The sequence below is a fragment of the Eurosta solidaginis genome, chromosome 5 (genome assembly GCF_040869045.1).
Source record: "Eurosta solidaginis isolate ZX-2024a chromosome 5, ASM4086904v1, whole genome shotgun sequence".
Taxonomy (NCBI): Eukaryota; Metazoa; Arthropoda; class Insecta; order Diptera; family Tephritidae; genus Eurosta; species Eurosta solidaginis.
Window position 1 is genome coordinate 71,732,295 of NC_090323.1, and position 12,759 is coordinate 71,745,053.

Genomic DNA, 12,759 nt, shown 5'->3' on the forward strand with positions numbered 1-12,759 from the left:
TGTGCACTGCCCCAATGTTGGCATATCCGATTCCAGGAGCAACGTTTATTCTAGATACAGATGCGAGTGGATATTCTATAGGAGGCGTTTTATCACAACTGGTCGATGGACAGGAGAAGGTAATTGGATATTACAGCCGTTCGATTGGAAAACCAGAGAGGAACTACTGCGTTACGCGGAGAGCTGTTGGCATTGGTAGAGTGCATTAAACATTTTCACAAATACCTCTACGGCCAGCGATTCCGTGTCAGGACAGATCACGCAGTTTTAAAATGGCTTCTGCAGTTCCGTAATCCGGAAGGACAATTGGCACGGTGGATCGAGCGACTACAAAGTTATGACTTTTCCATTGAGCATCGAAAAGGTGGTACCCATGGAAATGCCGATGCAATGTCACGAAGACCATGTAGTTTGGAATGCAAGCACTGTTCAAAAGCCGAGGCTAAAGAAGACATTATAGATGTCCGGCTAATGACTATGACATGTACAGATGAATGGAACAAGGAAGAGCTAAGAAAGTGTCAGCTAGAAGATACAGATCTGTCACGTGTTATGCAAGGGCTCGAACGAAACGAAAGACCAAACAGAGAAGAGATGTCAGCAGAGAGTCCCATTGCGAAGTCATATTGGGCACAGCGGAACAGTTTATAATTGATGTCCGGCTGCCCTAATCGAGTATGGGAGAGTGAGGATGGTAAATGCAAGAAGAAACTGATAGTTGTTCCCAGAAAGAGGATTCCTGACGTGCTCAGCGAGCTGCATCATGGTCCAAGCGGAGATCATCTTGGAATCACGAAGACTCTCGAGAAGATTAAACAGAGATTTTATTGGATTGGTTGCCGTCAGTCGGTCACTGAGTGGATTGCGAGCTGCGAGGTTTGCAGCAGAGCGAAAGGGCCCAGAACCCGAAGTCATGGCCAGATGAAGCAATATAACTCAGGTGCGCCATTTGAAAGGATCGCTATGGATGTCGCCAGTCCATTTCCTACTAGCAACGGCGGAGACAAATATGTACTGGTAGTTATGGATTATTTCAGCAAATGGCCAGAGGTATACCCAATCCCAAATCAAGAAGCGGAAACGGTAGCAGAAGTGTTTATAAACAATTGGGTTGCAAGGTATGGTGTACCAATGGAGTTACATTCTGACCAAGGCAGGAATTTTGAATCAGCTGTGTTCCAGAAATGTGCAATAACTTGGGCATTCGAAAAACACGGACAACTGCATTGCATCCTCAGTCCGATGGTATGGTGGAACGTTTCAATAGAACATTGGAGGAGTATTTAAGGAAAGTAGTAGACAAGTACCATAAGGACTGGGATACACACATATCATTATTCTTGATGGCCTACCTATTGGCAGTACATGACACAACGGGCCAAACTCCCGCAAAGGTAATTTTTGGCAATGACCTTCGACTGCCAGCTGATTTTAAGTTTGGGATAGATGCCAATGCGGAGAGAAATGTCAAGAAATCCACTAGTGATTTGGAAGAAGAGCTAAGAGAAATATATGATCTGATAAGGCAACGAACAAAGATTATGACTGACAAGATGAAAGCCAGATACGATAAAGCAATTATTTCGGAAGGTTTTCAGGAAGGAGATTAGGTGCTGTTATACAACCCATAACGTAAAAAAGGTTTGTCCCGAAATTGCAGTGTAATTGGAAAGGCCCATAAAAAGTTGTAAAACGGATCAATGATGTAGTGTACCGCATACAAACCATCGGTAAACCACGAACCAAAATGAAAGTGGTCCATTTGGAAAGGCTGCCAACGTTTACATCGGCAGATTTGTCTAATCGGGACGATCAGACTTAGGTGGAGGGCAGTGTTACGATAAATGTTTGACTTCTATTTCAGTTGAAACTGTGATTTTCAAACATGGGAAATAATTAGCAGAATACCCAATCAAAAATTTGTGTTTTAGGAATAACACAGTGTTACAAAAAGGACAAAGGTATAAACTCCTGGGAAGTGATACAATTTTTTAGCAGATCTTAAACATCTAAAATTAGCTGCATACAATACTTCCCCGAGCACCCCCAAAACCGAGAGTTGCGAGTAAAAAACCGGTTGTTCGTACCTTTGGACTTTTGATAACTTATAATTTTCAGTTCCTCTCCAGGCCGCATAATACGAGATTTAAACATTTCCAACAATACACATACATATAAACTAGGAAAACATAACACAAATGTGAACATTTTCCCATTTCTTAAATTTTTTTTTTTTTTTTTGAGGTTTTGTCAATTTTGGTGCTATCTGAAAGTACTAAATTTAAGGGGACTATATCAATCCTGCATTGCATCAAAACTGAATTTTATTTATGAATTCAATGAGCATTGTTTTTTGTATACATATGTATATGATAAAAATGACTTAGTTATTAAAATTTTAATTTAAACAAAATTTGAAAAAAATGTTTAATTGTACCAAACAACTAAGAAAAAAATTAGTAATATCCAAACCAATTTCGGTGTACGTTGAAGTTATGAAGAAAATTCAGTTTTAGCTGTTCGGCGAGGACGAATATTTTTTAATCCTCAAATCATCACAAAGTATTCTTTTAAACTGTGAGCTGCGAACTCTTGGTTTCGACCCAACCTATTACCAATACATACTCGCATACGTAATTGAGTATTTGATATCGCTAGTACAGACTACTTCAATTCATTTCAATTGAGTTTCACTGCTCAAATGTCAATGCAATGAATCACGTCAACGCTACTCAATAGGTTCATCAGATCAATGTCGTAACAGCTGAAATTTTAAATTGCAAACATACGCTTTAAAAAGTAATTTATATTAATTAATTAATGGGGAAATTATTTTTAAACGGTTTTATTAAGCGAAAAGAATTGTAATCGAAATTTAAGTAACTTCCCGATAAGCTACATGCTTGAAACTTGGAATAAAGTTCAGAACTCGATGACAGTCTCCTTTTCTCTTTTCTCTGCTCTCAAGTTTTTCTAATTCCTCTTCATCCCTTATTGCCAGTCCCAGAGGGTGGTATGTATTTTGTTCCAGTCCCATTACTAGTCCCAGTCCCATTACTACTCCTCGTCTCAGTCCCAGTTCTAGTCCTAATCCCAGTTCCAGTCCGTGTCTGGTCTACTTCCCTGAAAAAAAGATCGTAAATACTAATATAGGCAAACTTATATACTACATTTCAAGCAAATCGAATGGGACGTATGTAAATAGATATGTGGGTATTATTAATTCATATCTTTATTTGGGCTTGCATGTATATTTATCAGTTTTGACAGGTTGATGCGACTAAAGCGAATATCACATTTAAAATTACTTTAAAGCTCTCAGCAACAGGAAAGTGTTACCAATTTTTTTATACCCATGACATGTGATGCAAATGAGCAGAGCCCAGAACTCCAAATGGAGCTATGCGACTCTGAACTACAGTTACTAGATTTAAAAGGCATTGATTTTTGGAAAGTTGTAAGCAAGGAGAAATATCCTTACTGCGTCGAGAAGTTTTAAACCTTTATTCAATGTTTGGTAGTACGCGTACATTCGTGAAAGCTCCTTTCCATTCCTTAAGCAAATAAAAGCAACAGAAATAGAGTTACAAATCAGCATTTAGAAGCGCTTCTCAAATTATCAACCACAAACATCAAAATAGATATAGAAAAATTAATTGCGGACAATTTACAGTAGGTTAATATCTCCACGTTAATCCTTCTTTCCGAAATACTATTAAATAAAAAAATTATTAAAAAATTTAAATTTTAAATATACAACAAATAAAAACAAAAAATATAAAAGGTTAAATAAAATAATTGAATGAATTTTTCTTTTATCAGAATTACAAAATTATTATTATTTATATTATTTTGTTTCTAAAAAACAAAACAAGACAAAGAAATTAAAAACCTAAAAATATAAAAAAAATTTACAAAATATAAAAAATTAAATTTAAAAAAATCTAATGAATTTAACTTTTATCAGGATTAAAAAATGTATAATGTTCTTTCTAAATAAAATAATATAATTTTATGAATTTTAGAAGTTTTTACAGTGTACTTTTTACTAGCTCCGTCGCCATTTTTTTTTTTTTTTTGATTTCAAAGTAGGTGTGGTCACGCTTCCATAAGAAGCTTGTGGCGATCCCTGCTTTAAAGTCTTGAACATCTACTGTCGCAAACATTATGAAAATTAATAAAGAAATATCTTTGTAATGGTAGGCTTTTTATACGTTAAGCATAGACAGGTGAAGCATAGTTGGGTATAAAATAGAATTTTTATATTTCGCCCACACTTATATACTTTAGAAATATGGACCCTTTAAAATTTGTAGCCCCCCATTTAAAATCTGAGCTCAATATTCTGCTGCACTGATGAACTTCTAAGCTCTTTTTTTCTTGCAGTCAGAATACAAAACAAACAATTCGAAGCTTTTTCTTATAGATCAGCTAGATCGAATGCGTCTAAATGCGGGTACACAAACTTACAAGCTAATAAGAAGATAAGTCTTCATATTTATTTGCGGTTTTATGAAATTCTCACATTCATATATACACATATGCACATGCACATATATATATATTAGGCCGGGTCGATTTGTGGGGAGGCAAAAAATCGCCCATTGCTCTTTGAAAATCATATTCTAGGTATCAAAATAAGAAACTTTTCCGAAGGAACCATACCTCTAAAACGAATTCTGACGTCCCCCCTTTGGGTCGTAGGGGCAAATTTTGGAAAATTCCACTTTGAAATGCCTACGTTTTTTCTTTTTGGAGTTTATTTTTCTCTTTAGAAATTTATTTAGTCAGAACATATGTAAATGAAAAAATGAATTTAACTTAAAAAAAAATTATTAGAAATTAGCGTTTTTACAACCCCCTTTTAAAACCAAGGCATCACTGTGATGCATTTGCATGTCGTAAACATAGTTGTGTGGGTTTTTTATTCAACCGTTTTAAAAAATGAAGGTATCACTGTGACACAATTGTAGATCGTAAAATTGCTTGTGTTGTTTTCTTTAAGCCACCACAAGACACAGCAGGTAGAATTGAAATGCCCCTACCCAAAAGTTCGACCCAAAGGGGGGACATCAGAATTCTTTTTAGAGGTATGGTTCCTTCGGCAAAGTTTCTTATTTTGATCCCTAGAATACGATTTTCACAGAGCAATGAGCGATTTTTAAATCGACCCGCACTAATATATATATATATGTTTCAATGTTGAACAGTTAAGGTTTCTTATCAGCATGTTTTGATTTTTTCTCTTGTATAAACATTTCCCAAGCTAGGTATTAAATCCATTATTTTTTACAAATCTCTTATCATCTAAAAACTTAACGTTACTTTATTTATTTCTTGTGTATACAATTCATGACATTTTTATCCAAAAATATACATTGAGTCAAAGTACAATTTATTTTCGAACAAACATCTTTTAAAATCATTTGCAGAAAGTTTTAGAGTAACACATTGCTTAACACCCTTAATTTTTTAATCTCTTTTTCTTGATCGATGTGAATAGAATACATTTTTGCTCTAAAACCAATAAATTCCTTCATTAATTTGCCATTATATTGAAACGAATTTACTTGCAAATCCTCTTATTTGCAACCCTCTGCTAAGTTCGAATCACTAAACTGTTGAATAAATAACTCCAATATTTAATAATGCAAAATGGCCTTTATTAAAGTAGGTACTTCACAATAACACTCAAACTTTGCAACGAATAGCTTTCTTAATAACCAAACTGATTGATAGCTCAAATGACTCTCTACTATTCAAAATAATACTGCATTTGCCGCCTTTTATACTCTTTGATTTCAACCTTCGCATCTTCTAGGCGCTTCCAGAATCTACTAGTCCAGCAGCTCTCAAACTTCTCAGCTGTAATTACAATTGCAAAATTTTATAGTTTTTCTCATTGCATACTTATAGGAGTATCTCAGATATATGCATGTGTTTGTGCATTGACCCTCCGCTGCTCGTATACGTACATGGTACATATGTGTAGAGGCAATTATTGTTTCGTTTATGTAGATACATTATGATTGATCTATGGATGTGAATTCACGTCACTGCTTAGCATCGGCTTAGAGACGATAGCATCGCTCAGTGCTGCTAACATTCGTTACACTGCCCTCCACCTAAGTCTGATCGTCCCGGTCAGACAAATCTCCCGATCTAAACGTCGCTTGCATCTCCAAATGTACCACTCTTCTACTCCGTGGTTTCTCAATGCTTTGTATGCGGTAGATGGTATCACTGATCTTCCTCACAACCTTGTACGGGCCTTCCCAACTGTACAGTCAGAACATGTTCTTTGCCACATTACCTCTGACGGTAAGACTGCTCGATTTTCTACCAATTTGCAAAACAGATATCACAGGGCATTCAATAGCTGGATCTAGCTCTCGATCTCTACCTCTTACTCGCTCTTGCTCATCTCCTCCAGCTTTGCGTTTACGGCCACCCACATTGTTGGAAATACTAGGATCAAGATCGCAATGACATTTGATAACTTTTTCACTCCGCTTTTGCGATCCTTTCAGCGCCTCCAATATTGCGTCTACTCACTCTGGCCTTACTACCTCCACACGGCGTGCTTTGTAAACTGGCTTACACAGAAGCAATGCTGTTTCTTGAGTCAGTGGTTTCTCAATGCTTTGTATGTCAGTGCATGGGATACCGTTTCTGTGAATGTAGGTTTTGCGTTTGCATATGTCGCTCACTTCGTTTCTACGTCCCGTATGCCATTTATAAAACTCTAGATTTTTACCCACTCGGTGTACTCTACGGGTGCGTCCGCATTTGCCAAATGTGCCAACCTTTCAACATCCGAGGCAAACTCCTGCAAAGTCTCATTCGCCCTTTGGTGACGGTTTTGCAACTCAATTTGGAATATCTGTTTTCTATGCTCGCTTCCATGACGAATAGTCTGCAAGATTTCGGCAGCTGGTCCTTTCAATGCTACGAAGAGTGCAGCAACTTTATCTTCAGCAGTCCAGTTGTTCACTGGTGCGGTCTTCTCAAATTGTAGCTTAAAGACCTGGAAAGGAACAGAACCGTCAAAGGATAGTGTTTTACCTTTGGATTACTCGTTGAAACTGCTGGGCTATTTAGTTGCAACTGCTCGATACGTCCTCTCAAAGCATCCACCTCGGCCTCGATTTTTTCTTCAAACTGTAAAATTTTTGTATCTTGCGCTTCCAAGATCTGCGATGATATCTGTGCTGAAATTTGCGCCGACATTTCGGATATCCGTGCCTCTTGTGCTTCAATCTTCGCTGTTATACGGTCTCCTGCGATTCCAGCTGAGATGACATTTGCGACGATATTTGGGATATACGCGTTTCTTGTGCTTCTATTTTCGATGTTATTTCTGACGACAGTTATGCAATATGTGTCTTCTCTTCTTCCAGTTGAGATGACATGTTGGTGGATATTTATTATTATTATTATATATTTATTATTACGGCGTTTTAAGCCTAAAACTTAGATTATTACAAATTATAAATATATTTTAATAATAATAGGATTTCTAGCGTTTCGGGTGTCGGAATGCATGTTATTCCGGTCAGCACGGGATCTGGTGGTCCCAACGGGCGAGTATTGCAGTCATCTCATTGGGCGGTTGAAAGGACGTGTTCTCAATCCTGCCCTACTCCAAGACGTATGATTACACAGTTTTATTATTTATGCTGTCGGAATGCATTTGATTCCGGTCAAACCAAAAGCTAGCAGCTCAGCAGAACGAGCCACTCTTATCGGACGTTTGGAAAGGACGCGTTTCCAATCCTCCCTGTACCAACTTTTATGTACACACAACCAACTATAATATATCATTGTTGTAGGAATATACGTGATTCACATGAACACTCCAACTGTTTGTCTGGGACGATATTTTCCGGAATTCTTTCCCAATTTGATTGCGAGCGATATATGTTTTTGACCTGATGCATAAGGTTCCTCTGTGTCTATTTGGATTGCCATGTACGCTCAAGGATCAGTAAAATGAAATACAGATACAAAATATTTTATCTTATTGGAAGGGTTTTGCAATATTCTAAAAAACTTTTTTTGAAGGTGTTTAAGTTTTCACAATTTTTAACATGATTAGGTAGTTCATTAAAACATTTCAGCCTTTGTAAAATATATTTTGCTTGTCCATTTCTGTTTTGAGAAGAGGTAATCTAAAATTATTATTTTCCCTGATTATGTAGGAATGGGTTTCATTCACATAAACAAGTTTTTCACTTAGGTAGGCTGGTAATTTACCATGCTTGATATAAAATACAAATTTCATACTATGGTAAAATATTAACTGTTTCACACTCAAACAGTTTAGTGCATCAAGTATACTCTTTATGGAAGTGTCGTACCTCACTTTCAATATAAATCTCATGCCTTTGTTTTGCATAATTTGTAACCTGTCTACTTGTGTTTCATTGGCAATAAAGAATATTGTAGGGCAATATAAGAAGTGCGGTTCTATGATGGATCTATATACTTTCAACTTATATTTCTTACTAATAAGTTACACGAACTCTTCCAAAATCCAATTTGTATGCCCATTTTGGCAACAATATAATCAATATGGTCCGTAAACCTTAGTTTATTGTCAATCAGGATCCCTAGGTACTTAAATATTTTGACATCCGCAATGCTTGTATTCATTATTTTTAGATCTAAATTAAGTGATTCTTTATTGGTCGTCCTAGATAAAACCATGAACTTAGTTTTGTTAACGTTAAGATTGAGTTTATTAATGCAAAGCCATCTATACAATGAGTCCAAATCTTCTTGCATTTTTCCCCTTGCTATTGAAATGTCCGTTTCATTTACTTCAAGTAGCGCATCATCTGCAAACAACCTGATTTTACTATATTTCAGTGCTGATGATATATCATTTATGTAAATGTTGAACAGGATTGGTGCTAATACCGACCCTTGTGGTAAACCTATGTCCACTTGTGCCTCGGAGGAGACTACTGACTCGATGGTTGTTCTTTGTTTCCGGTCTGATAAGAAGCTTCTAAACCACTGCAATTAATTTTCCCTAATACCAATTTTTTGTAGTTTATCGAGCATTATATTACTATCAATTGTTTCGAACGCTCTTTTCAGGTCTATGAAAACTGCTACTAAATGTTTTTTCAGGCTCAGCTCTTCCGTCCAGCTAGATATAACGTAATTTAAGGCCGTCTCGCAAGAGTGCCTTTCTCTGAAACCGGATTGTCCGTTTATAAGGATTTTATTATTTTCTAAGTAATTAAGCAGTTGATTTTTTATTACAATTTCTAGAATTTTTTCTATGTTCGGCAATGTATTTATCGGCCTTAGTTCTTCTGCCATTATTGAATCTTTTACTTTCCTAATTGGTACTATTGTCGAAATTTTCCACATGTCTGGCACTATTCCAGTAGTCATGGATTTGTTTATAGCGGTTGCATAGAAGAAACCCATGTACGATACCGAATCTTTAATTACGCCTTCTGAAAGTAAATTTTTCCCCCCAGTTTTATTTTTGAACCTTTTTGCTATTCGTGTAACATCCTCAACCGTAATTTCTTCGAATTTTAAACATGACCTAACTGTAAATTGGAAGTCGTTCTGACGTTGAACAACTTCAATTTCCCTGTTTATATCAACAATGCTATCTACAAAGAAGGAGTTCAATGCTTCAGCAATATCGCGAGGTGTATCATATGTCACACATTTTACGATCACCGTCAAGATCTTTTCTTTTGGCCCCGTTAAGTTTACAGCATGCTTAAGATGCTTCCACATTAGCTTGCTATCTGAACTATTGATATCAATATTATTCTCCATGTACTTAATCTTTTTAAATTTGATTAGTTTTTTGTAGTACTTCGCGACCATGTTATATTCGGTATAGTCAGCCGTTGCTCTAGCTTGTGAGTGCAACCGGTATTTTAGTTTATTCAATTCTGTCAATTCATGGTCATACCATTTATTTCTTAACTTTACCGTACTGTTTTTCTGTTGCTAAAAACCAACTCGCTGTTTTTCCAGTCTAAGCTTCCTTTGATAAACTAGGCAGTCATGGCTCATTATGTTATGGTCTATATTGAGCTTAAAACCTAACTGATTATTGGCATCTCTACGCAATTACAACATTTAGTAATGGGCATGCTCTCCTGGCATTTTTCTGCCCCATGTTCTCCCAGACATTTACTACATCTCTGTTTCAGAGTGCAATTGGCAGTTATGTGGTTAAACCCTAAACATTTGTAGCACCTTTTTACAGTTTGACCGTCATAAACTGGGCAGCGATCCCATCCAACATTAATTTTCTTATGTCTCAGGATGACCTCATAATATTTATGCTCTATTTCTATAACTGCATTAAAATGATGTCCTCTATTTTCTTTTTTAGCGCGTTTAATTGTAATACATTTCATTTTAGCTTCCCTCAGTGTATCATTCTGCGCAAGGATCCGGCTAACTATTTCGTTCTCGGTATGCTCTTCACTAATATTAGCTACCACAACTCTAGGAAAATACACTTTTGGCTCAGCTATATTATACACATTTTTATCCAACTTTTCTGTTAGCGTATCTCTAATTTTGTCCTTGTCGCCTGCTGTATTAGCGCTTATAATTATCGTGCCATTATTTTTGTTTTGTACCCTTCCTGTATTTAAATGGGATGGATCTATTTTGTTTAAATCCGTTTTTGTTTTCTCAATGGCTTGTTTCACTTTGGGCTTAATAACAATTGGAGCGATGCCTTTTGTAACAGTGGCATTTGTAGAAACATTTCCACCATCAAAACCTTTATTCTGATTTGCAGCCTTCTTAACCTCTTTTATAATTTGCTCTTTCTGTTTATTAAATAACTCATTAGGGATATTAGCAACCTTTTTAACTTCACTAATAATTTCATCCTTTTGCTTAGTGAACGCCTCATTCGGTATACTAACTTTACTTATTTTCTAAGCACAAGCATTCTATTTTTTTCATTAACTCTAGTTTTTCTGAGTTCACCTTATAGATTTTTTCTACTATTATTTTCATCTCTCTTTCGTTGTGAGTTATGGAAGCGCCTATTTTTTCCCTTTTATGCTCACTCAACATTTTTTCAATTTCGCTTTTTTGCTCTTTCAAATTTACTTTGTTTACCTCTGAAATAGCCAAGGTTTCCCTTAAAGCCTCATCAACATTGGAAACATAAGTCATGCAATCATCATAAATAAATCTTAAAAGTTTACAACCTTGCAAACAATTAAGGCCATAATCATCGATAGATGCACACGCAATGTTTTTATGGTAAACCTTACCACACACATCCTCACATCTTACACCTGTTTCCCTCTTATTTTTTTGCGACATTTCCCGCACTCTTCCATTTTCTGCTTAACAGTTACACAAAACTGCACAAGCTAAATATATTTTCACCTTTTTATTTAAATTAAATATAATTGAATCTCACAAGAAAGACACTTTATTAATGCTGGTACATCAGCTGTCACTACTTTGCTAGTTTCACCAATTTTTAGTGCTTATCAAAGCAGACAGACTTTATAATGTTTATTCTATTTACGAGATCCAAATACACATCCGTTCGCACGCAATTCGCCATAGGTCCATTGTGATGACATTTCTGTTATACGTGCCTCCTGTGCTTCCATCTTGGATGTTAAACGTGTCTCCTGCGATTCCAGCTGAGATGCCACTGTCGATGTTTGAGCGGTTATTGCAGCCAATATCATGTTCAAGTCTGTGCTGGTAACTGTCTGTGATGTTTCGTTTTTCTCTTCAATTTTTGTTGTCTCCTCGCCTTCAAGATGAAAGACATACTCTTCCACATCAATTCCTTCTGCTTCCATTGCCTCTCGTAGCCGTGCCTGAAGTTCGAGTTTAATGCCACTTGTATTCAATCCACGGCTCTCCAACTCCTTCTTTAGTTGCTGGATCTTCAATTCACTGAACTTTGCCATGTCCTTGTTGTCCTCTGGAATTTATTCAACAATTTCTCTTCTGACACCAATTGTAACGAATTTACTTGCAAATTCTCTTATTTGCAACCCTCTGCTAAGTTCGAATCACTAAACTGTTGAATAAAGTACTTCACAATAACACTCAAACTTTGCAACGAATAGCTTGCTTAATAACCAAACTGATTGATAGCTCAAATGAAACTCTACTATTCACTACTTCCAGAATCTACTAGTCCAGCAGCTCTCAAACTTCTCAGCTGTAACTACAATTGCACAATTTTATTGTTTTTCTCATTGCATACTTATAGGAGTATCTCAGATATATGCATGTGTTTGTGCATTGACTCTCCGCTGCTCGTATACGTACATGATACATATGTGTAGACGCAATTATTGTTTCGTTTATGTAGATACATAATGATTGATCTATGGATATGAATTCACGTCACTGCTTAGCATCGGCTTAGAGACGATAGCATCGCTCAGTGCTGCTAATATTCGTTACAATATTCATCTTTCATCATACCCAATCTAATAAAATGTCAAACAAAATGTTCAACCTGCCCCTGATCGGGTGCCCGACAGGCCCGTTTTGCAGATGAGAAAAAAGGGGGGGCGGTACTACAAGTGCCCAACGACTCCCTTTTGTAGACGAGAAAAAAGGGGGTTGGGGGTTGGGGGTTGGGATTGGGCGGTACTACAGGTGTCCAACTGCTACTTTATGTATACGAGAAAAAAGAAGGGATGGGGGGGGAATGGGGAGCAGTCCCTCGATTAGAAATCTATGGGACTCTTTAAAACGGCTCGGGTGAAGTCT

The 12,759-nt window shown here is 36.6% G+C and overlaps 1 long non-coding RNA gene across 1 annotated transcript in view; it reads right to left on the minus strand.

Moving 5' to 3' along the window:
- The window catches only part of LOC137253972 (uncharacterized), a 295,903-nt gene that overhangs the window by 49,543 nt on the left and 233,601 nt on the right, over positions 1 to 12,759 (minus strand). The gene's annotated exons all lie outside the window — the stretch shown is intronic.